At 33.6% G+C, this 23,621-nt stretch overlaps 2 pseudogenes; one reads left to right on the plus strand and one right to left on the minus strand.

The window, feature by feature from the left end:
• Window positions 1-5,412: 5,412 nt before the first annotated feature.
• Window positions 5,413-15,167, minus strand: LOC113197083 (pseudouridylate synthase RPUSD4, mitochondrial-like; annotated as a pseudogene).
• A 2,245-nt stretch (window positions 15,168-17,412) lies between these two features.
• Window positions 17,413-21,873, plus strand: LOC113197084 (11-beta-hydroxysteroid dehydrogenase type 2 pseudogene; annotated as a pseudogene).
• Window positions 21,874-23,621: the final 1,748 nt, after the last annotated feature.

The following is a 23,621-nucleotide window of genomic DNA, read 5'->3' on the forward strand; positions in this document are numbered from 1 at the left end:
AACAATCAATAATAAAAAAACCAATAGTATCTAAGAGTCTTTAAAACTTTTCTATGGATGTTTATGCTCTACTTTTCCCCATGTCATGTGAAAGAAGTCTGAGGTTTTGTGCTTTCTTCCAATCTTGCAGAGCTGTGCTGGCCATAGTGAGCGACCTTCCCCTTTTCCCTAGGACACTGCAGTAAAAGAATGAGGTATTGTTGCATGCTTACATCCTCATCTTCCTTCAGGAGAGGAGGGAAGTTGCAGTGTTTGTTCCTTTTTCTATTCTCTCACAGCCATATTATCCATGTCATCTATCTTTGTGTCCTTTGTGCTGCTACAATAAAAATACACAGGACTGGATAATTTATGAAGAAAAAAACGGGTTTTTTTTACATTTCTGGGAGCTGGAAGTCCAAGATCAAGGAGTCAGTAGGTTTTATTGGTAAAGAATGTTTTCTGTTTTTAAGGATATGTATGAATACTGTATCTTTCTAAGGAGAAATATGATGTGTAGAAGAGGCAGAAGGGCAAAAAGCTAACAACTTCTCTTTCTAAAGCCCTTTCATAATTGAAATAATCAATATAGGAAGAGCCCTTATGGCTCCAGTACCTCCCCAAAGGCACCAACTAGCAAAATTATTGCATTGGGGATTAAGTTTCCAATAGAAAAATTTTGGGAGACATATTTACATCATATCACTATCCCTGTGATCTTAGCTAATAGTTTTGTCACTGTTCTGGATTAGTTAAATAGAGTTCATTTTGACAGTGCTCTGAAATGCAGGGATGTTTCAAATATGGTCCACTAACTCCTTCCCTCCAGTTGGAGGAGTAATGAACCAAGGTGATTCCTCAGTGCTTTGAGCTGAACTGGCTTGAGGAAAGGAGTGATGAATATAAAATGAAATTGCTTTTCTTAGTATGTTTCAATATGCTTTTTCCCAATTTTGTGCTTTTCTGAGGTTTTGGAACTTATCAACTGCATTCTGTACTTCTTATAAAGATATTTTCTTACATGTATTGTTATTAAATTAGTGCTTCTGCAAGGATCTGAGTACTGGAGCTTTCTAGTCTTCGTTTTTTTTTTTTTTTATATTACTCCCTGACAAATTCAATATAGCATATTATTCAACTAAAAAGGTCAATAAAACATTATTCCCTTTTCACACAGAAAATCTGATGAAAAACACACACAAAATAAATGTACATAAACCAACACTTTATTTGTAAAGGCATTGTACATTATGTAGTATTTCAGAAGTAGCCAACATTAGTCAAAATTATTTACTAGACATTAGTAAAATGTTATGAATTAGAACAATAATTTCTATATTCTGGATGAAGTATTTTGAGAGTTCATTTTAATATTGTTTATTTGTAGTCCTGTAACATTTATTAGCATATATTATTAAGAAATATGCTGTATGTTAACTGACCTTGCTCATAAGAACAGAAAAAAATGTTTTAAAATAAATTAGATAAATCTGTATGTGAGCATCTAGTAGTCTAGTAACTAATATTTTGCTTTTTAATGTAATATCACAGTGAGAGCCATAAGACATCAATACCCTGGCTCAAATTCAGATATACAAGTAGGTCTAGAATATCCTGGCAAATAATAGGCAAATATTGCTTATCATTTGTGGTTCTTTGAACCCATCCTGAATGGTCACAATTTATAATAGTATGCATAATTTTGTACAATGTTTAACAAGATGTGGGTGATTAATTTATAATGTATGATATTGATTCAGAATCAATATAGCTACAAAATTGAAATTCTGATTTAAGAGACGTAAAGTGCTGACAGGTAAATAATAAATAAAGCATAGTGTCTTATGTAAGTAATTTTCAGTAGAGTAACAAAGCAGTTGGTGTTTGAGTATACATAAATATATAATTATGGCCTCATACTCATATGAATGAATAGATCTTAAGAATTAATCAATTTATCATTCATATGCTGTTGATGAAATACTCATTTTAAACAACAATGCTTACAAACCTGAATGTTTCCCTTTATGGGTACAATGTAAACCTCCAATATTGACTCTGCAAAATTAATTTCCATTATTAATTGGCCAGGTATTCAAGATAGGCTAATTTTCTATTTGGTTTGGAACTAGATAAAGATACTGAAAATTAAAATTTATTAAAAACATAAAAATATGATCATATACACTGATACATTTCAATATTTGAGAGGCACAAATTTTCACAGGTCATTCTATTTTAAGGAATAATAGAATTTTATCACAGAACACTAAACATTTGTATTGATATTATCTGAGTAACCATAAACTAACACCTATCTATTAGCAATGTTGCCTAAAGATGGCAATAGAAAGCAAACACTATTCTAACTGCAGTGGTCAACTCTTAGTATATTAATTATAAACAAGTACCTCTGAAAGGAGAAAAGGGGACTACTTCTCTTAGTTCCTAGTATGCTAGGATTTTTATTTTTTAACCATCTAATTATCTCAGGATTACCAATTATGCCTGTTAAAATGCAGATTGCTGCATGTCATCATAGATATCCTGAAATAGAGTATCTGGGATGGTCAGAAAATTGTACATGCTGATAAGTCTCAAAGGTATTATGATGATGTAACTAAAATGCTGAGTAATTTTGTGCAAAGGCAAAGGTAGCAAGAAAGCTGCAATGATCAAGTAAGGTGCTGACTCAGAGACAAATTTTCTATTCAGGATTCAATTTAGATTCAATATTTTGAGATAAGATGGGATAGATAAATGTAATGCTATAGTAAGACACTTTAAAAGCTCTATATTGTCTTTGTCTTTTAAAAGGCAATCCATCCTAGTTACTCACAGTTCCAGAATTTTACTTGCATCTGTTAGGCAAGGGCTTCTCAAGAAAGGTATTTCCAGACTATAAAAGAATTAAATGAAATTAAATTAATTCACACTGTATAATAAAACTTTTGGTGATCTTGTAAACATTTTTCTTAAGGATAATTTATACAATGGAGTCTTAGTGTTAAACGATATTTTTGAAAATATCTATTCTATTCTCTAAAAATTGATGAAACTACATTGTAGTTAAGAGTGTTCTCCTTTCCATCATATCATGGATTACTCTTATGATGTTATTTAGCTTGTCCAATTTTATTTCTCATGACCCCTACCATATCTTAAATCCTGAATTAGTATTTTTTAAAAAAAATTACATTCTTTATAAACTTATTCAAAGTTCACTTCACATTCAGAATTATTACTAATTGCTTACATAATTTCTGAATCATTCTAAGTTCTTTGCAAAAATGCTTCTCTTAATTTATGAAGTCTTCCACATTTTTCTGACTAGTCTTAAGCACTTTTTATTTTTTGCCTCCTGATGTGCTATAGCAGTGGAGGAAACTTAAAAACATAATTTCTTTGGCTAAAATGATAAAAATGATATCTACAGAAAAAGAACAAAGCTGAAAAGAGATTGCCCAGTGAGTAAAAACATGACTAACATATCTCCTATTTAGCATAATAAAACCCCACAGACATTTCCCACTCTTAGTCTCCATGAAGCTTTAATTTTTAACTGTTTCTCTGTTAAGATTATTTAAGATATGTAAGTACCAGAGAACAAATCTTGGTGTGAATAAAGTAAGCAGTGTGCCAAGATTGGAGTTTGAGTAGTGACAAGTTCTTAGTTGGAGAGCTATATAATGTAATCTAGAAGCTAAATATTTAAAAGGAATGCTAAGTGAATAACTGCATACAGCTCCAGAGTATGGTCTGAAACTAATGCAGAAATGGTCTTTAGGGTTTCTTGCAAATAGATATATGAGTAGGAAAACACTTAGAAATGATCAAAATTCAGGAAAATTTTGCTAGAAAAGACAATTCAAATTATGATTTTGACTAGGAAAATATGTATTTTTTAAACTATGTGAATGGTTTATTACAAGTATAAATGCTACGTGAACACCAATACTTTGATACTGAGACAGGTGATCTGATAACTGAGAGAGCTATTAAGTGACTAGACAGGTAGCATATACAGAATGGATATACTGGCAAAGTGATGATTCACATCCCAAATGGGTTGGAGAGAGATAATGTAAGAGTTTTATCCTGATACTCAGAATAGTGTGCAATTTAAAACTTAGGAATGATTTCCAAAAAATTTCATCTAATATTTCCAGACTGTGATTGATCACAGGTAAACTGAAACCGTGGAATAAGAAATCATAAATAGAAGGGACAATTTAGATACAGAGGTAACATATAAAAGCTGTTTTGGGGCTTCTCTTTCTGATGGTGCTGTCACTCCAGCTTTCTTCAGCTCAGCCCAAAGTAGTATGCAATGTATCTATGTATAATATTGAACTGTGTGCAAGAAGTAAAAAGAGAACTGGATGGATAAAATGAGCTGGGAGGCCAAAATATTTGTATCTTATTGGTGTTGCAAATGGCCATCTCAGTCCTGAGAACTAAGAACAGGAAGTTTGCTTCCAAAACAAAGTTTTTGTTTTAAATGATAGCTCCCTTATAATCACATTCTTATGGATTAACCAAAACAATATCATATTCTAGAAAGGGCATACATTTTAGGCAATTGAAATGCCAACTACTAATCCCAAACTTTAAAGATGGCTTCTCTTCAAAAACTTCTGAACTATTCATTAAACACAGATTGCTAACTATCAACCTGCAGACAAAATTCATTCTGTAAATATGTTTGGCTAAGTGTCTTTTTAATTTTTTTTTCAGCTGGCAATGGATTAGGAGATTTCACATATGTATCTAGTTTTCCTGATAATTTGAAAAAAAATAGAAAATATGCTCCCACAGGGCAACAACCTTTTTAACAATTATTAAAAAGGTGTGAGCTACTTGGTTTATTGTCCACACTACTGATTTGCACCCTGCCAGCTTCACTTATTTATATTATTTGCCTGCCAATTTGCATCTGCTTTCTTATCAAATGGCCGACCTCAACCAGACCCTGAACACTCCCTTCCTATACTCCATAATCACTAGTGCTGTGAGGTAACCATGGGATAGGAGAAAACAATCTCTTGAATTCATAATATGTGTTTAACCATTATGTTCTTTACAATGACAGGAATCTTCCTGATGGCTACAGAGCTTTCTGTGGGATGAAAACAGTTCCTGACCACAGATTGTGTCCTTCCATTCTCTTTGTCCCATTACTGCACTAATCTCCCTGGTCCTGGTCTCTCTTGCATCTTGGCAAGGAAACCCTCTGGTGGGGAGATTTCCAGCAGGCTTTTTCATAGCATGACCAAATTCTCAGTGAATAGATTATATTCTCCATTAAAAGACCCAATTCAGTTGATTTTTTTGAGTTTTCTACCTGGCTCTTCTGGACACTGTTCCAAGTGAGAAGTTAAAAGTGTACATGAAACAATGTAGAGTTCAGGAGTCAAAACTGTCCAAAAGTCTTCACTGTGCTCTTAGATGCCCAGCTTCATTCTCCCCAATTTGATCCTGTTTTGGCATCTCTAAACTCAGGCAGTGCATAGAAGTGAGGATGTCTGCAGATCAAGTAGAGTTCCTCCTTCCCAGACACCAGAGCAGGCAGGGTCAGCTGCCGGGCAAGCAGGTAAATGGGGACATGGTGTGCCTTCAACTGTTTCAGCCTCAACTTGTCAAATACCAACAGAAAGTCTCTGGAGTTGGGGGCAACTTGTTCTAATCTGGGTACTTGCATTTTCGAAGGACTGAGCAAACCAATCTAAAACACATGTGAACTCAAATTTTATGTTTCACTCCAGTATCAGGCTGGAGCTCCATGAGGGCAAAGATAAGAGCGTTGCTTAGCACCTGGTACTGAGTTACAGCAACATGGGCATTTTGATTGATGCACACTTTCACCATCTTTCCTCTGTCCAGGGTAGCTCAGGGAGTGGAGATATTTTGTGGTGTTGTTGGTCTTGCACCTCCTTCTGGATGATGGGAATATTTACAACTCCTGGGTGGGCACAGGGACATGTATACGCTCAGTGATGGCCAAGTACTTCTTTGCCACCAGATGGTTTCAAAATAACTCTTCGACTTGATTTGCTACATCCTTTTCTCAAGCCAAAACCTTATGCCTATGGTGTTCTATCCTTGGATAGAAAAATTTAGCTACAATATATTCATAGTTAAATAACTCAAACTGATTTTCTGATAAAACACAATTTCATTCTTGGTGTTTTCTTTTTTTTTAGAGAGAGAGGGAGGGAGAGAGAGAGAGAGAGAGAGAGAGAGAGAGAGAGAGAGAATTTTAATATTTATTTTTTAGTTTTTGGCAGACACAACATCTTTGTTTGTATGTGGTGCTGAGGATCGAACCTGGGCCGCATGCATGCCAGGTGAGCGCGCTGCCGCTTGAGCCACATCCCCAGCCCAGTGTTTTCTTTTCTGATGTAGTAAAATAATATTTTTACTTAAATTTTAAAAAATACTTTCCTCAACACATGGATTTTGAGCTTATATCTATAAAAGGAATTAAATAAATTTTACCCTTGTATATGATAAAAGCTTTTTTAAAAATAAGTTGTGTTAATTGTCATTAGATTAACTTTTGTTATATTAAAATGAAAATAATGTGAAAATTTTTATTGTCAAAAAACAAGGACAGGGCTGGGGTTGTGGCTCAGCAGTAGTGTGCTTACCTAGCATGTGCAAGGCCTTGAGTTTGATCCTCAGCACCACGTAAAAATAAATAAATAAAATAAAGGTATTGATAACAACTACTAAAAAAATGACATTTCAGATGGTAGATTTCAGATATCACAACAGCTAAAAAAGACATACAGATACAATTAAAAATTTAAGATCAATACACAGGGATGCCAGATTTGAAAAATCAAAATATTAGATATCCAGATAACTTTTAATTTCAGATTTTTTAGTATAATTATGTTCCAGAAACTACTTATACCAGACAAAAATTTTACTGTTTATCTGAAATTCAAATTAACTAGATATCCAATATTTTGTTTGGCTATCTTACATTGTTATACCAAAGATATTTTATTTTAGGACTACTGGTTCCAGAGTGTCATGATTCTGACAAACTACTTAGGAAAATTTGAGTTCTGAATAAAATTATGCCTTTCTTTTGTTCAAAAAATTCAATCTAGTTTCAAAGGATAAATAGTATTTTCATTAAATTTATTTTATTTTACTAAGAACCCTTGAAATGAATGTCCCTCGGTTCAATTCCCTGTACTCCCCTGCAAAAAAAAAAAAAAAAAAAAAAAAAGTTCCTGAATTTCTAAATTAGGAGATTGAAGCAAGACAGAGAGATAAATAGAGAAATTATAATGTTAGCTTTATTATGTTTATTATGATATAAATTAATTTAGAGTGTACTTTGTTATTTCGGCAAATAGCCTTGTTGTTCTGTCACCCATATAATTTTTTTGATGATTCATAAATATCCAATTGTCACAGATACAATTAGATAACTGAATTCCTCCTCTGCACAAAAGCTTCATTTTTAACACAGGTATCAGAATGTGAAAAACAACATATTTTTGTAGGTAGACTGGCTCTAAAATAAAGCAATGAATTGAAGTGAATAAATTTCACTTTCTTACACAATTGTGATATTCTCTCCTATTAATGGTTTGAATATGTCTTTTTTCTCTTTCTTAAATTTTATGATGATATTTGAGTGCCATTTTGAGGCATTGGTAAATGGGGCCTTTAGGAGATAATTAGATATTTAAGATAAATTCATGCTTTTTTTCATGGGGCTCAGATAATTCTAAGGGTACTGGATCAATTATCTCAGTAGTAGGTTGTTAAAAATTGTGGCTACCTCTATGTTTTGTCTCTTCCATATATACTCAGATGTCCTCCATTTTTCCACTATGTTATGCAGCACAAAGTGTATACTAGGTGTGGTTATTCAGCATGTATTCATGAACATTTTGGTCATTTGTATATTTTGTTCTTAGAAATTATTTTTAAAATTATTTTTGATATTTATTAGACTGGGTGGTTTATCCTTTGTCCTCTTAATGCACTGCGAGTGTTCTATATATGCTCTAGATATTACTCTCTTACCAGGTATATAATATGCAAACATTTTATCCCATTGTTTCAGTTGTCTTTATATGGAGTCTGTGAAGCAATTTTACAAAAAATTTAAAAATTTTGATATAATCAGATTATTTATTCACTATAGTTTTTATATGACATTTAAGAAACCCTTATTAATGTAAATTAACAAAATTGTCTTTCAATCTTTTAAGTTTTATAATTTTAGCTTTTAAATTTAAATCTTAATAGCAATATATTGTGAGGTAGTGGTACAATTTAATTTGGTGTTTTGAATTTTAATACCCAGTTGTATCACAAGATATTTCTACGATAATATTTTTCTTAGTGCATTCTAATTATACATAATAGTGGAGTTCATTTTGACAATTTTAATTTTAATTATTTTAAAATTTTTATTGGTACCTTCTAGTCATAAATGATAGTGGTGATTCATTATGATATATTTGCATAGGCACATACTGTTATGGACCAGGCCATATGGGCAATGACCAAACAGACTCCATTTTGCCTTGAGACTCCATATCATGTGAAAACTACTACTTCCATGGGAACACTCCACCTCTATACCCATCAATAGTTGCTTAACAACATGTTCAGCACCACAAAATGACAATTCTTATACAATCCAACATTTTTCTCTTTTTGGTTCCCATTTTTCTTGGACAACCTGGCAGAGGTTGATTGTCTAGATGTAACCATTCTTTAACTTATACACAACTAGGGATGTTTTGACCCACTCCTCCTTTTCTGCTTATGATTTTAGATTTCTTGACGTTATTTTATGGTTTTGAATCATGGAAACAGCCACCTATGATTAATATGGTTTTGGACTGCAAAAGGTATATTCAAACCCCACTAGGTAGTTGAAGGAAGTAGACTTGCAGCCTACCCCTTGGCATGCCAGCTGGTGGATCCAGGCGACCAACTGATAATTACAATTTCTGTCTTCTTTAAGATAGACTTGGTGATTTTTTGCAATCTTCCCATAACAATAACATAAAATGGTCCTTTTCATTCTTCCTTACTTTCCCTTTCCTTCATATTCATATTCATGTGTTCCTATATGACACAGCTTTTGAGGAACCTCTATACTGACCTTAGTTTATTGACCTTATGACTAAATTAGTACATAGTGGCTATACTAATTTACCACCCTGACAACAAGGCATAAATATTCCTGTTCTGTGCATCCTCACTAGCATTTATTATGTTTTATGCTACTCTAACTGGAATAAGATAAAATCTTGATGTAGTTTTTTTAATTTTCATTCCATGAATACTAGAGATGTTGAATACTCTTTCATGTATTTTTGACCATTTGTATATCTTCTGAGAGATGTCTGTTTAGCAATTGGCCATATGTTGTTTGAGTTATTTATATCCATGGCCAAGATTTTTTGTTATTTATATATTCTTGATTTTAATCCACTATCAAAGAATATCTGGCATAGCTTTTTCCCCATTTTGTATATTTTCTGTTCACACACTTAAATGTTTCCTTTACTGTGAAGAACATTTTAAATTTGATGCCATTCTACTCATTGATTCTTGGTTTTATTTTCTGAGCTTTAGGAAGTTTATTAAGAAAGTTAATGGGGCTAGGGTTGTGGTTCAGTGGTAGAGTGCTCACCTTGCATGTGCAAGGCCTGGGGTTCAATCCTCAGCAACACATAAAAATAAATAAATAAATAAAACAAAGGTATTGTGTACTACTATAATTAAAAAATAAATTTTTTAAAAAAGAAAGTTGATTCTTGTTTCTATATTTTGGAATGTTGACCCTTTTATCTTCTAGGAGTTTCAGAGTTTCAGACTGAATTCCTAGATTTTTGATCCACTTTGAATTCAGTTTTGATTAGGGTAAGAGCTAGGAATCAAGTTGCATTGTTCTACATGTGGACATCCAGTTTCCCAACACCATTTCTTGAAAAGATTTTTTCTCCAATGTGTGTTTTTGGTTTCTTTATCAAGCATCAGATGACTATACATATATGAGGCTTTGTCTTTGTATCTTTTTTTATTCCATTGTTCTACATGTCTGTTTTTATCTAATGTCTTGCTGTTTTTGTGACTGTGGATCTGTAGTATAATTTGAAATCAGGGATTGTGGTGGCTCCAGCATTGCCTTTTTTAAAAAAAATTTATATATATATATATATATATATATATATATATATATATATATATATATAGTTGTAGGTGAAGGTGAACACACTATATCTTTTCATGTGGTGCTGAGGATCAAACCCAGTACCTCAAGCATGTTAGGCAAATGCTTTACCACTGAGCCACAACCCGAGCCCTCCAGTATTACTTTTACTTATCAGAATTGCTTTAGATATTCTTTTCCTTTTATCTTTGCATATAAATTTTAGGATTTTTTTCCAATTCTATGAAATATTTCATTATTATTTTCATGGGGTTTGCATTTAACATGTATATCACTTTTAGTTAAATAGCATTTTTGCACTATTTTTTTGCCTATCTAGGATCATGGGGGAGCATATAAATATTCAAATTATTCTATAATGATCATCTAAATTTTAAAGATGTCTGTGGTCATATCTAATTTTTCCTTAATTTTATTAATTTTCTTCTCTTTTTTGGTATGTTTATGAACTAATTTGTCAATATTAAATTTTTCAAAGTGCCATTAAGTCTTTTTTTAATATTTATTTATTTTTTAGGTATAGAAGGACACAACTCAATGCCTTTATTTTTATGTAGTGCTGAGGACCGAACCCGGGTCCCGGCCATGCTAGGCGAGTGCTCTACCACTGAGCCACAATCCCAGCCCCCATTAAGTCTTTTTATTCTTTTTATTATCTATTTCACTAATTGTGCATCTTAAGTATTTCATTTCTTCTGTTGATTTTAGAATTGTTTTGCCATTGTTTTAATATTATCTTGTGATGTATCATGAGGTTATCTGGAATCTCTATGATTTTTTTATGGAATCACTCATAGCTATGAACTTATTTCTTAGACTCAATTTCATCGTATCTTTGAGTTTCTAGTATGTGGCATCTCTATTCTCATTTGAGTTTAGAATATCTTGAATTTATTTTTTATTTAAACTATAATCTATTAATCATTGCAAGTGTATTTTGTTCAATCTATGTAGTTATACAATTTCTTTTGTTTTTCCTTCTGCTAATGTCCAATTTTATTCCAGGTGTTCTGATAATTGCAAGGGTTTATGTTGATGATTCAGTACTAGGTGAGCATTGTTTTTTGTGTTAACTTGTGGTCTGTTTTGAAGATGCTTCCATGGGTAGATGAGAGGAAGTTAAATTCAAATATTTGGGGGTGAAATAGTCCATAGATATTTGTTAGTTTCACTTGATTTATGGCATTTTTAGGTCTGAAGAGTTTGTTGAATTTTTGTCTAGATGTCATCTCTAATAAGTAGAGGGGTCTATTAAAATCTCAGTCTTATTGTACTGGGATTTTTCTAAGACTTTATGTCAAATAGTATATTTTATGTAATTAGGTATACTGAGATTGGAGGCATACATACTATTACTGTTTTTATTATTATTGATTTGTTGTTATTGCTATTATTATTACAGCTTCTTGTTGAATTGGTACCTCCATCAGCATGAAGAAAACATTATGTCTCTTCTGATTACGTTTGGCTTGAAGTCTTCATTGTCGGACATGAGTATCTTACTTTTGCTTGCTTTTGCATTCCATTTTCATCACATACCTTTCCAATATTTTGTTTTCAAATCTGTGGATGCTTTTATTTGAAAGATGAGTATTTTAGAAACAACATATAGTTAGTTTGTGTTTGTTCATCTACTGTACAAATTTTTTCTTTTAATAAGGGACTTGAGCTTATTCACAATAAGTGTTATTATGAAAAACATTATTACTTAATGCCATTTTAATTCATTTCTGATGTTCAATCAATTCTTAGTTCACATTTGCTTAGTTAAATTTCTAATGAGATTCACATGTTTGGGAACCCTGAAGTCTGTTTTTTATTTATTCACTGTGTAGTATTTTTTAAGTATCCAATTTAGTACTGGCTTAGTTGGCATAGATTTTTTTTAAGTTTATACTTATATATAATTGTTTTTAATTCTGAAAAATAACTTAGCTGGATATAGGAATCTTGGTTGAAAATTATTTACTTTAAAACTTAGCCTTTCTAGCTTTTAGAGTCTCTCCTGAGAAATCAGAAATTATTTTAATTAGTTTATTTTTAGATGTGACCTAAAATTTTTTGCTTGAGTCATTTAAAATTTCATCCTTATTCTCTATATTAGTTACCTTAATTATAATTCATTATGGAAAGGTTATTTTTTAATATTTACTTTTTAGTTGTAGTTGGCAACAGTACCTTTATTTTATTTATTTGTATGTGGTGCTGAGGATTGAACCCAGGGACCCGCAAGTGCTAAGCAAGCACTCTACTGCTGAGCCACAACCCCATCCCAGTGAGGTTAGTTTTGATCTTCTGTATTGGGATTATGTATGTCTTTTGTATAGATGTCCTCATTGTCAATGTTTGGAAATTTTGTTATTATTTAATTAAAAAGATTATTCATGCCATTATCTTGTATCTCAAATCCTTTGTTCCCAATAATTCTTCAGTTTTGTCTCTTAGTGTCCCAGTGTTCTTGTGTATTTTGATCATAGTTTCTTGTATTATTTTCCCTATTACTAGTTGTGTTTTCCCATTCAATATATTTTATCTCCAAAACCTGAAATTCTGTCTCCTCTCTTCTATGTAGTCTAATTTACTGGTGAGGCTTTGAATACAATTTTTATTACATTTCTAGAATTTCATTTTTCAATTTCTTTTATTTCCATAATTTATGTTTTTATTTTTTTTCAGAATTTCTATTTTTCATAGAAAACTCTTTCACTTCCTGTGGTTTTCATTTATTTTGTTTATTCCTCAGATCTGTTTTTAGATCATTGAATATGTTAACCATCAGCTTTTTGAACTATTTGTTTGGGACTTCATCCCATCAATATCTGATTTTACAGTTCTGGCACATTAATAATTTTTGGACATGTGTCATTATTCTCTTTCTACATAAATCTAAACATGTGTTTGTGCATCTTCTGGAATGGATTCATATTACTATTTTATATGAATGTTTTTTAGTGAGTAATGATCTGAATAAGCCTTGGCTAGAGATATATCTTAGATTCCACATATCTATATAATAAGTGTAAATTTCAAACATCTTAGCCTCTTTTAAAGGAAAATAACTTCCAGTAATATTGAAAATGTAAGAGCAAAACATATATCAACATACGCTACACAAGCTGTTATTTACTTATCTCTACAACTCTATTGACTAAACAGGAATATGAGCAAGAATTTTGAATAAGTGAACAAGAGTAAGTATTAATGACAACATAATAGCTTGCATTGGATGAAGGGATTAGACAGAAATAATAGAGTAAAAAATGAAAAACTATATTTTAAAAGGTGAGGTATAGAAGGGAGAATTTTAAAGTTGTTTAGTAGTGAAACAAAAGAGAGGGTAAGAGAATAGAGTTGGAAGAAAATTAAAAGTGTATTCAGAGAGAATTTGAATGCATAAGATTAGGTATAATTCTCATAAAACATAAAATGAGGGATAGGAATCTCTTAATATCACAGTGGTTGTAGTATCTGTTCTATAGAAATTCAGCTTTGTTTTCTTGCTAAGGTTTTTTAAATAAAGACCTTTATTTGAATTTAGGGTCTCCTAATGAGATGAAGGCTGGGTAATATAGTTACCCTGGTGTTTATTCTCACCTGTGACACAAACTGGTATAACATGTTAGGGGTGTCTGCATGTTGAGATACACCCCTTTGTTGCTTTATAGCTCTGTTGCACCTTCTCTGAAAGGTTGTGTTTGTGTTTTTCTAGGAGGTATGTGAGGTACATCAGCAAATCCTCCAGCTCCTTCTGATCTTTGGGGAGGTGGCACAGGGGACATCACTTTCCATCTGTCCCTGATCAGCCTCAATCCCCTCCCATCAGTCATTTATGTCTTTATTATAGAGGTCAGACCAAAGCTTCTCTCCATTCTTTATTGCAGTGTTTATGTCAATGTCCAGATCAACTTAAGGTAGGGGCACTTACTAACACAGTGAATACTAGAACCTGAGTGTTTTATAGGTATTCCAAAAGCAAGTGTATCAGGAGCTAGTCAAAAGTTAAACAAAAAAAAAAAAAAAAAAGAAAGCAGGGAAAAAGAACAAAAATAGAGAGTATAGTTAAAAACTGCATGAATTTATACTCTACCACTAGAGGAAATCCAAATAAAGAGTAATTTTTAGCAGTCTTTACTTGCTTCCTTTAACTTTCTCTGTGGGGCAGTAACAGAATTTTCTCAAACTGATTCAGCTTACTATTTGTAAGCATTTTTATTGTTCATGCTGTGACTGTGATGGACAGTTGACTCTGCTTTTCTTAAACTTTGTAAGAGAAACGTCTTTGATTTCTTGGAGGGGGATTTTTTTTTTCTACTGAGCCACAGCTCACTGGATGCTGCCAACATCTGATGCTTTTATTAATTTAATTTTTAATCTAGAAAATAATTTTATTTCTAATCTAGAATACGTGTGTGTGTGTGTGTGTGTGTGTGTGTGTGTGTGTGTGTGTTTCATCTGCTTCTTATACCTCTGTTTAGCCTACCAGAATTTCCCCACAATATTACTTCCTATCTGTTTGGATCTATAGAAGTGCTGCTTTAGTTTACCTTTATGAAGCTGCTACAATAATATGGGTTTGCCTCATTACTGAAAGTTCAGTCCTTGTCCTCTGTCAGGGTTTTTAGCCCTTGTTCCCTCCTGACCTGCATGAGAGATGGGGAGAGCATACCCTGACCAGGATGAGCCAAGAAAGAATAGGGCTGACTGACCACCCACACCCAGCCCTCCCTCACTGAAGGACAATCAGAGACATCACGTCAGGGAGACCAGTCAAAGCAGGATCTCCTTTATTGAGAAAACACACATAGCCAATATAATGTACAGGAGCCAATCAGGATAAAGGTCAGCAGGGTGGGGAGAGTTCACTTGTACACCCATCCTACAGGCAGTAATGGGAGACATGAGCTTTCTGTGAGGGCAGAAGTGTTCTGCGCCTATCATAGAGGTGGACCGATTTTTCGTCACAACCCATGGCAACGCCTTCTGGCTGATCACCAGGCTCTATCTTAGCCACATGTGGCCTCAGGACCAGGAAGCGGGTAGCAGCCAGCAAGTTAGGTTTCCTCCTTTCTGATGCAACATGCCTCACATGTTACATCATGCCCTACACTCCTCAATGCCAATCCAATAAGAGAACAAAGTTTTAAGAAAATGGAAAAATAAGATAGATTTATTGCTTTCATATACATATTTATTTCTGCTTTATCATTTATAGCATTTCTTCAAAGTAATCATTTTTTCATACTCTGATTTTTGAGGGTTAGGGCTATTGATTAGTATATTTTGGATTGATTTTTGTATCATCTTTTTCACAACTCTATTTCCCTTTGTTTCTGTTTCTCTTGATAACACCCGAATTCTATTTTTCTTTTATTCTTTAATTCTTTGAATTCTATTTATTTCTCCTCCGCCACCATCAACAAAACATCCCGTGTTTCCTCTGCATTTGTGCTATTCACCTCTTGAAACTACAAATCCTTTTTCTACCCCATCACTTCTTCTTTTCTACCCCTTGTCATCTCATACCTTTTAATGAACTCTACCTTTAAATTGTTCTAATACTAATTGGCTTATAAAATACTAAACCCTACCTCTAATGTTATAGCAACATTTGATACAATGGAAGTTATGAAAACACCTATTGCTTCATTTATGCTAGAAATAATTCATTATTACTTACTCGTTTTACAGATATAAATTTCTGAGCCTTGTATTGTTGTTTATTGTGTCAATTAGCTTTGTGTCAAAATAAAAATCAAGTACTTAATTTGGTGCTAAATTTGTATTCATAGTTGTTTGCAATTATTTGGCTCCTTCTTAATCTGTGAGGCAAAAGAAAACTGCCAGATCACTAAAATTATATAGAATTGAAGCTCTGTTGCTTCAGATACACTTGACTACATGGCTAGATACACAAACAATATGAAAAAACAAGGGGAAAATAAAAGCAGAATGACTCAAGAGCAAATTTCACAAACACCACAGTGGATGATATATCAAAGAGAAGGAATTTAGAAAGTTCATAGAAAATACAAGTGAAATATCACTTCAATAAGGAGATAGTCTGATGTAGAATCAATCAGAAATCCTCAAAATAAAGGATTCAATAAACCAAGTTAAAAATTCAATTGAAAGCATTACCTTTGGAAGAGAGATTTTCAATCAAGGAAGTACATAATCTTGAAAATAAATTTAAACAAGTAGAAAAGTTGATAAGAAACCATGAACAGAATTTTCAAGACATATGGGATAACATTAAAAGGCCAAATGTAAGATTCATAGGGGTAGCTGAAGGCTCAGAGATACAAATCAAAGAAATGTATGATCTTTTCAGTGAAATAACATATAATTTGTCCAATCTTAAAACTGAAATAGAAAATCATATACAGGAAGCATACAGGATTCCAAATATTAAAAAAAAACTTATAAAAGACCCATTGCTAAGAATATTAATATATTGGGCTGGGGATGTGGCTCAAGTGGTAGCGCGCTCGCCTGGAATGCGTGCGGCCCGGGTTCGATCCTCAGCACCACATACCAACAAAGATGTTGTGTCCGCCGAGAACTAAAAAAAAATAAATATTAAAAAAAAAAAGAATATTAATATAAAAATGCCTAAAATATAGAATAAGGGTAGAACTGAAAAAGTGGCTAGAGACAAATAACAAATAACTGGTCACATTTAGATTTAAGCCAATCTAGATCTCAGCCAATTATTTCGACCCATACCTTATGAAAGAACGAAAAAGGCTCGTTATCGGAGAAAATGCCCATTTATTGAGGAACAGCTCTGCATATTTATAGAGCTGGGGGTGGTTTGATAGCTATGACAGTTTAATGGTTGAACGGTTTGACAGTTGGCATGGGGTGCTTTCTGATTGGTGGGTAAGGATCATGTGAGACAGCAGGGCTATTCTGATTGGTGGGTAAGGATCATGTGAGCCAGCAGGGCTCATCATTGGACAGCTCTTCTTGGGGGATGGGGAAGTTAGTCTTTGGAGCCAGGACAACTCCCAGCACCTTAAAAAATAAGAGGTATTGTAATAATTTATACAAAGCTCTGAAAGAAAATGAATGTCTACCAAAAATACTATACTCAGAAAAATTAATCTTCAGATTTTAAGATGAGGTAAAATTCTTCCATGATAAAAAAAGAATTCACATCTAGAAATCTGTCACTATAAAACAAACTCAATAAAATACTTCATGAAGAAGAAATGGAGAATACCAGTGAAAACTGGCAGAAGGTGAAAATATAGGGGGAGAATTGTATGTGAAAGGAGATTCTAATTCAACTTACAAATTAGGAATAAATGAAAATAACAGGAAATAAAAATCACCTCTCAATACTAACAGAGATGTTAATGAACTAAACTAATCAATGAAAACACAAAGGCTGGCAGATAGAAATTAAGAATAAATTAATATTTTTTTAAAAAAGAAAATGCTTATTAAAGCCAAAAAGATATCTCATTATATACTTATTAAAGTATTAAAACTACAATAATTAGCCATACAAGAATTGACAAGAATTTGGGGCAGCTAAAACTTTCATTGATTGCTGTTAAGACTGTAAAAATGGTACAAAAACTTTGGAAACCAGTTTATTTCTTTTTGTTTTATTTTATGTTTTCTGTTTTTTTTCATGTTCTAATTAGTTATACATGACATTAGAATGCATTTTGACACATTGTACACAGATGGAGCGCAACTTCTCCTTTCTCTGGCTGTACATGGTGTACAGTCAAACCAGTAGTGTAGTCATACATGTGTATATAGATTAATAACAATTTTGCAATTTATTAAATTGTTAAACACACACACATCCCCCCCAAAAAACAAGATCCAACAATGTATTCTCTTCAAAAGACTACCCTAATAGGCAAAGATATCCACAAAATGAATGTTAAATACTGGGAAAAAAAATATCATTCACATAAATCTCATAAACAAGCAAGGGTTTCTATTTTTGTATCTGATAAAGTAGACTTCAAGGCAAAGTTAATCAAAACAGGTAGAGAAAGCAATTTCATGCTGGTTAAGAGAGTGAAAAAACAGCACAAATAAACAGTCATAAGTATCTATGCCCCCCCAAATGTAGCATTTACATATATCAAACAAACCTTTCTCAATAAAAAGAATTAAATAGACCACTGCACAACAATGTTGAGTGACTTTAACATGTATCTCATTACTAGAAATATCATCTGAGCAAAATCTAAATAAGAAGCTACAGAACTACAAAAAAGGATAATTCATACCACATATATATATATATATATATATATAATATTTCATCTATCAGTGACTGAAGTGACTGAATACACTTTCTTTTCAGTTGCACATAGATCATTTTCCAAAATAGAGCATATTTTGGGACACAAAGAAACTCTTAGCAAATGCAAAATGTGTATATATATATATATATATATATATATATATATCCGTGCATTATATAAAATCATAATGGATTAAAGAAATAAATGATATGATAAAAATAGAAAGCACTCTAACACCTGGAGACTAAACAATTCACTATTAAATTATGAATGGATAGCAGAATAAATCAGGGATGAATTTAAAAAAGAATACTCAATGCTAAATGAGAATAATGATAAATGTATCAAAATCTCTGAGACACCATGAAGGCTGTTCTAAGAGAAAAGCTCAGAGCATTGAGCTCATAAATTAACAGAACAGAAAAATACCAAATAAATAAACTAACATTACATCTCAATGTCCTAGAAAATGAACAAACCAATACCCAAATCAGCAGAATACAGGAAATAATTAAAATTGAGCTGACGTCAATGATGTCGAGATTTTTTTTTTAAATTAAAAAAAAAATTCATAAAGTTTGTTCTTTGAAAAAAATCATCAAAATCAAAATTAATAAAACTTTAGCCAAAGTAGCCCAGAAAGAGAAAATGCAAATTACTAAATCCATGATGAAAATGGAAATATCTCTGCAGATACTCCTAAAATATGGAGGACAATCAGAAGCTATACTATATACTCCTGTAAGCTAGAAAATTTTGAAAACAGATAAATTTCTAGAGACATAGATCCTACCAAAATTGAAAAAGGATATAGAAAATTTAAAAGATCAGTTACAAGTAATGAGATCAAAGAAATCATCAAGAGCCTAGTGAAAAAGAAAAGCTAGAGGCATTCTCAGCTGAGTTCTACCAAATCTTTAAATAAGAACTAATACCAAAGGCTGGGTTTGTGGTTCAATGGTTGAGTATTTGTTCAGCATGTGTGTGGTACTGGGTTTGATTCTCTGCACTACATAAAATAATAAATAAATAAAATAAATTTATATAGAAAATAACTAATATCAATCCTTCTCAAATTATTACATGAAATAGAAAAGCAGGTAACCCTTTCAAACTCATTCTATAAAACTAATATCATCCTGATACCAAAAACCAGACAAAGGAAATAACTGATAAATGTAGATGCAAAAGTTCTCCATTAAATACTGGCAAATCTCATAAAAAATATTAAAAAGACAATGTGCTATGATTAAGTGGGTTTCTTTCCAGGGATGGAAGTGTTGTTCAACATACAGAAGTAATAAATATAATCCATCATATCAATAGACTTAAAAATAAGAATCACATGATTATTTTAATATATTCAGGAAAAAGCACTATACAGATTCAATGCAATTCTTATCAAAATTCAAATGACGTTCTTTATGGAAATAGAAAGAGCACTCATGAAATTCATCTGGATAAACAATGAGTCCTAGAGTAGCCAAAATAACCCTTAGCAAGAAAAGTGAAGGAGAAGGCATCACAATAACAGAACTAAAATTATACTACTGAACTATAGTAACAAAAACGGAATAGTATTGGAACCAAAACAGGCAATAAGATCAACAAAACAGAGTAGAAAACACAGAAACAAACCCACACAAACACAGTTACCACATACTAAACAAAGGTGTCAATAATAAATATTGGAGAAAAAGCCTCTTCAACAAATGGTGATGGGAAAACTGGAAATGCATGTGTAGAATACAATTTAATCTCTATTTCTCATCCTAAACTAAATTCAATTCAAAGTATATCAAGGACCTAGGTATTAGACCAGTTTCCTGCACATATTAGAAGAAATGGTAGACCCCATACTCCAACATATCAACTCAGGAACTGACTTTATAAGACCCCTAAAGTGCAGGAAGTAAAATCAATATTCAATATATGGGTGGTATCAAATGGAAAAACTTCTACATAGAAAAGGAAACAATCAAGAGCATGAAGAGAGACCCTACAGAATGGGAGAAAATCTTTGCCATCTGCACCTCAGATAAGTATTAATTTTCAGGATATATAAAGAACTAAAAGTACTTAAAACACACACACACACACAGAGAGAGAGAGAGAGAGAGAGAAATCAATAAATGGACAAAGGAACTAAACAGACATCTCAAGAACAAAGAAATATGCATGGTCAACAAATTATGAAAAAAAAATCAATATCTCTAGCAAGTAGAGAAATGCAAATTAAAACAACACTGAAAGCACTTGCCTTGGCTGTGGGGTGGCAACTGTCTGCTCTTGGTTGCCCATATGCTGCTGTAGTTACTGCGTGCAGACCTGTGACTGGGCTGCCAGTTGCTGGCTGCACTGGCGAACTGCTGGCCTCACTAGACTGGCTATGCCAGCACCATGCTGGCCACACTGGCCATGTTGGCTGCTCCCAGTTGGATTGCTTGTCCTGCCTAGCACACCCACTGTGTCTGCCAGTGGCTTCTTGCAGAGTGCTCATCACTGGCTGTGACTCTGGTTTTGTCAAGGAGATGGCCAAGAAATTGGACTCCAGGGTCTTCACATGCTGGCTACCATGTTAGAGTTCAAGAACCCCAGCGCCCTAAAGCTGCTTGCCTGCTGTTTCCTTTGCCTAAGGCTATTGCAGATGGACCTCACTAAACTGCACACATTAGCTTTGCACTAAAGTTCACCAAGTCCCACACCAACAGCACTGGTGTGTGAGACCTGGTCAATAATGCAGGCTTCAGTGATGTGGAGCTGTCTCCAATGGCCACATTCTGCAACTGCATGGAGGTGAACTTCTTTGACGCACTGTAGCTGACCAAGGGCCTCCTGCAGCTCTCACACCACTCAAAGAGTTGCATTGTGACAGTGGGCATCCCAGCAGGGGACATGCTATATCCGTGCTTGGCAGCCTATGGGACCTCCAAGGCAGCCTTGACACTACTCAAGGAAACATTCAGCTGTAAACTTCTTTCCTGGAGGATCAAAGTCAGTGTCATCCAGCCTGATTTCTTCAAAACAGTTAGTGAGAAATGTGAGTCAATGGGAACAGCTCAAGCAATTAAGATTACATTGAACACTTGCATGGGCAATTTCTGCATTTTCTGTGCCTGGCCCTGCCCAACCTCAGCTTGGTTGTAGATGCCATCATTGGCATGTTGCTGGCATCTAGACCACACCACCCGCTATTACACAGGCCATTGGCTGGGGCTCATGTACTTCATCCACTACTACCTGCCAGAGGGCCTGTGGTGCTACTTCCTACAGAATATCTCCATCGGTCCTTGTCTTCCCAGAGCACTGCAGCCTGGCCAGCCTGACCCTATTCCTTCCCAGGACACACCCCAGGACCCAAAACCCAACCGAAACCCTCCCCCAGTGTCAGCTCAGTAAGTTATGTGTATATAAGGCCCAGCTGCTCCAGCACAGGAGGATCTGTGAGCCCTTGGCTCTTCCCTCTATATTATGAGCCTCCAGGTCTACCCTAGAGCATGGCCTAAACAATCCAAGCCCCATCCACTGCAGATGACCACTCCAGGCTCTGAAGGCTGAGGTTTTTTTCAGTAAGCCTCTGGGTCTCTCTACTGCTTCAAAAGCCCACAAAGACATCCTTGGGCATAGTGTTCTACCCTACAGCTTGTAGAACCCAGATGAATAGGGAGTTTAGTGCAAGATTTAGCTGTAGCCTTTGACAGGACCCTGCAGACAGTGTCTCTGCAAACCAAAGAGTGACCAGGTGATTAGGGACCCCTCCAGGATTATTTCTCAGCACCAGTGCCTCAGTGTTGCAATTCCATGGTTAAATTCCAACTATATCTTGACCAGCTCAAGAATTAGAAGCCCAGCATCCCTCCCTAAGCCATAAGGAACAGCATAACCAACATGTCCAATTGCTACTTTTTAAATAGAGAAAAAAATATTAGGAAAAAAAATCTGCACTGAGATTCCATCTCACTCCAGTTAGAATGGCACTTTTCAAGAGAACAAGTAAAAATAAATGCTGGCAAGGATGTGTGGGAAATGGTACACTTTATACATTGTTGGTGGGACTACAAGTTGGTGCAACCACTATGGAAAGCTGTATGAATATTCCTCAAAAAACTTGGAATGGAACCACCATTTGACCAAGTTGTCTCACTCTTCAGTATATATCCAAAGGATTTAAAATCAGAATACTACAGTGATGCAGTTACATCAATGTCTATAGCCCCTCAACTCATAATAGATAAGTTATAGAACCAAACTAAGTGCTCTTTAAAAAATAATTGGGTAAAGAAAAGATGGTATATATATATATATATATATATATATATATATATATATATATAAATAACACAGTATTGCTCAACCATAAAAAAGAGTGACTCTATGGCATTTGCCACCAAATGGATAGATCTAGAGACTATCATGATGAGTGAAGTAAGCCAGTATCAAAAAACCAAAGGTACAATGTTTTCTCTGATATGTGGAAGCTAACCCAAAATAAGTAGGGTGGGGGCGAGGGGAAGAATAGAAGTGCAGTAAATTAGACAAAAGGTAATGGAGGAAAAGGATGGAGTATAAGCAAAGGAAAGACAGGGTAATGAATCTGAAATAGTGCTATTAAAAATAAATTTAAACGAAGGATATAAAGAGAAAATGTTTTTCACATCTCTATGAAGAGTTCATGCTCTAATCAAAGTGTTTTTTAAAAAAATAAATTTAAAAAAATTAAAAAAATACAGTAAGCTAAGCTTAATTCATTATTAAAAGATTTTTGTAAATTGAATGTAACTTAAATGTATAATGTTTATAAAGTCCAAAATGGGTATGGCAAAGACTTAGGCCTTCAGAATCACTCAGCCCTCATTCACTACTTAACCTGGAAGAACTTCCAATCACACAAGCGCCATCCAAATTAAGTGCCCTACACAGATGTATAATTTTTCAAACATGTTATACTACATTTTATCTGTTTCTTATCTATATTGAGATAAATCAATATTATTCTGCATAATTCCTAAAATATTCACTATTGTAATGTATTTTACAGGTTTGTTGCCTGGAAGCAATAGTATATACCATATATGTATGTATTAGACTATACCTTCTAGGTTTGAATAATTTATGATGTCTGAACAATGATAGAATAAATTATTGAT

Source organism: Urocitellus parryii, chromosome X (assembly GCF_045843805.1).
Source record: "Urocitellus parryii isolate mUroPar1 chromosome X, mUroPar1.hap1, whole genome shotgun sequence".
Lineage (NCBI taxonomy): Eukaryota > Metazoa > Chordata > Mammalia > Rodentia > Sciuridae > Urocitellus > Urocitellus parryii.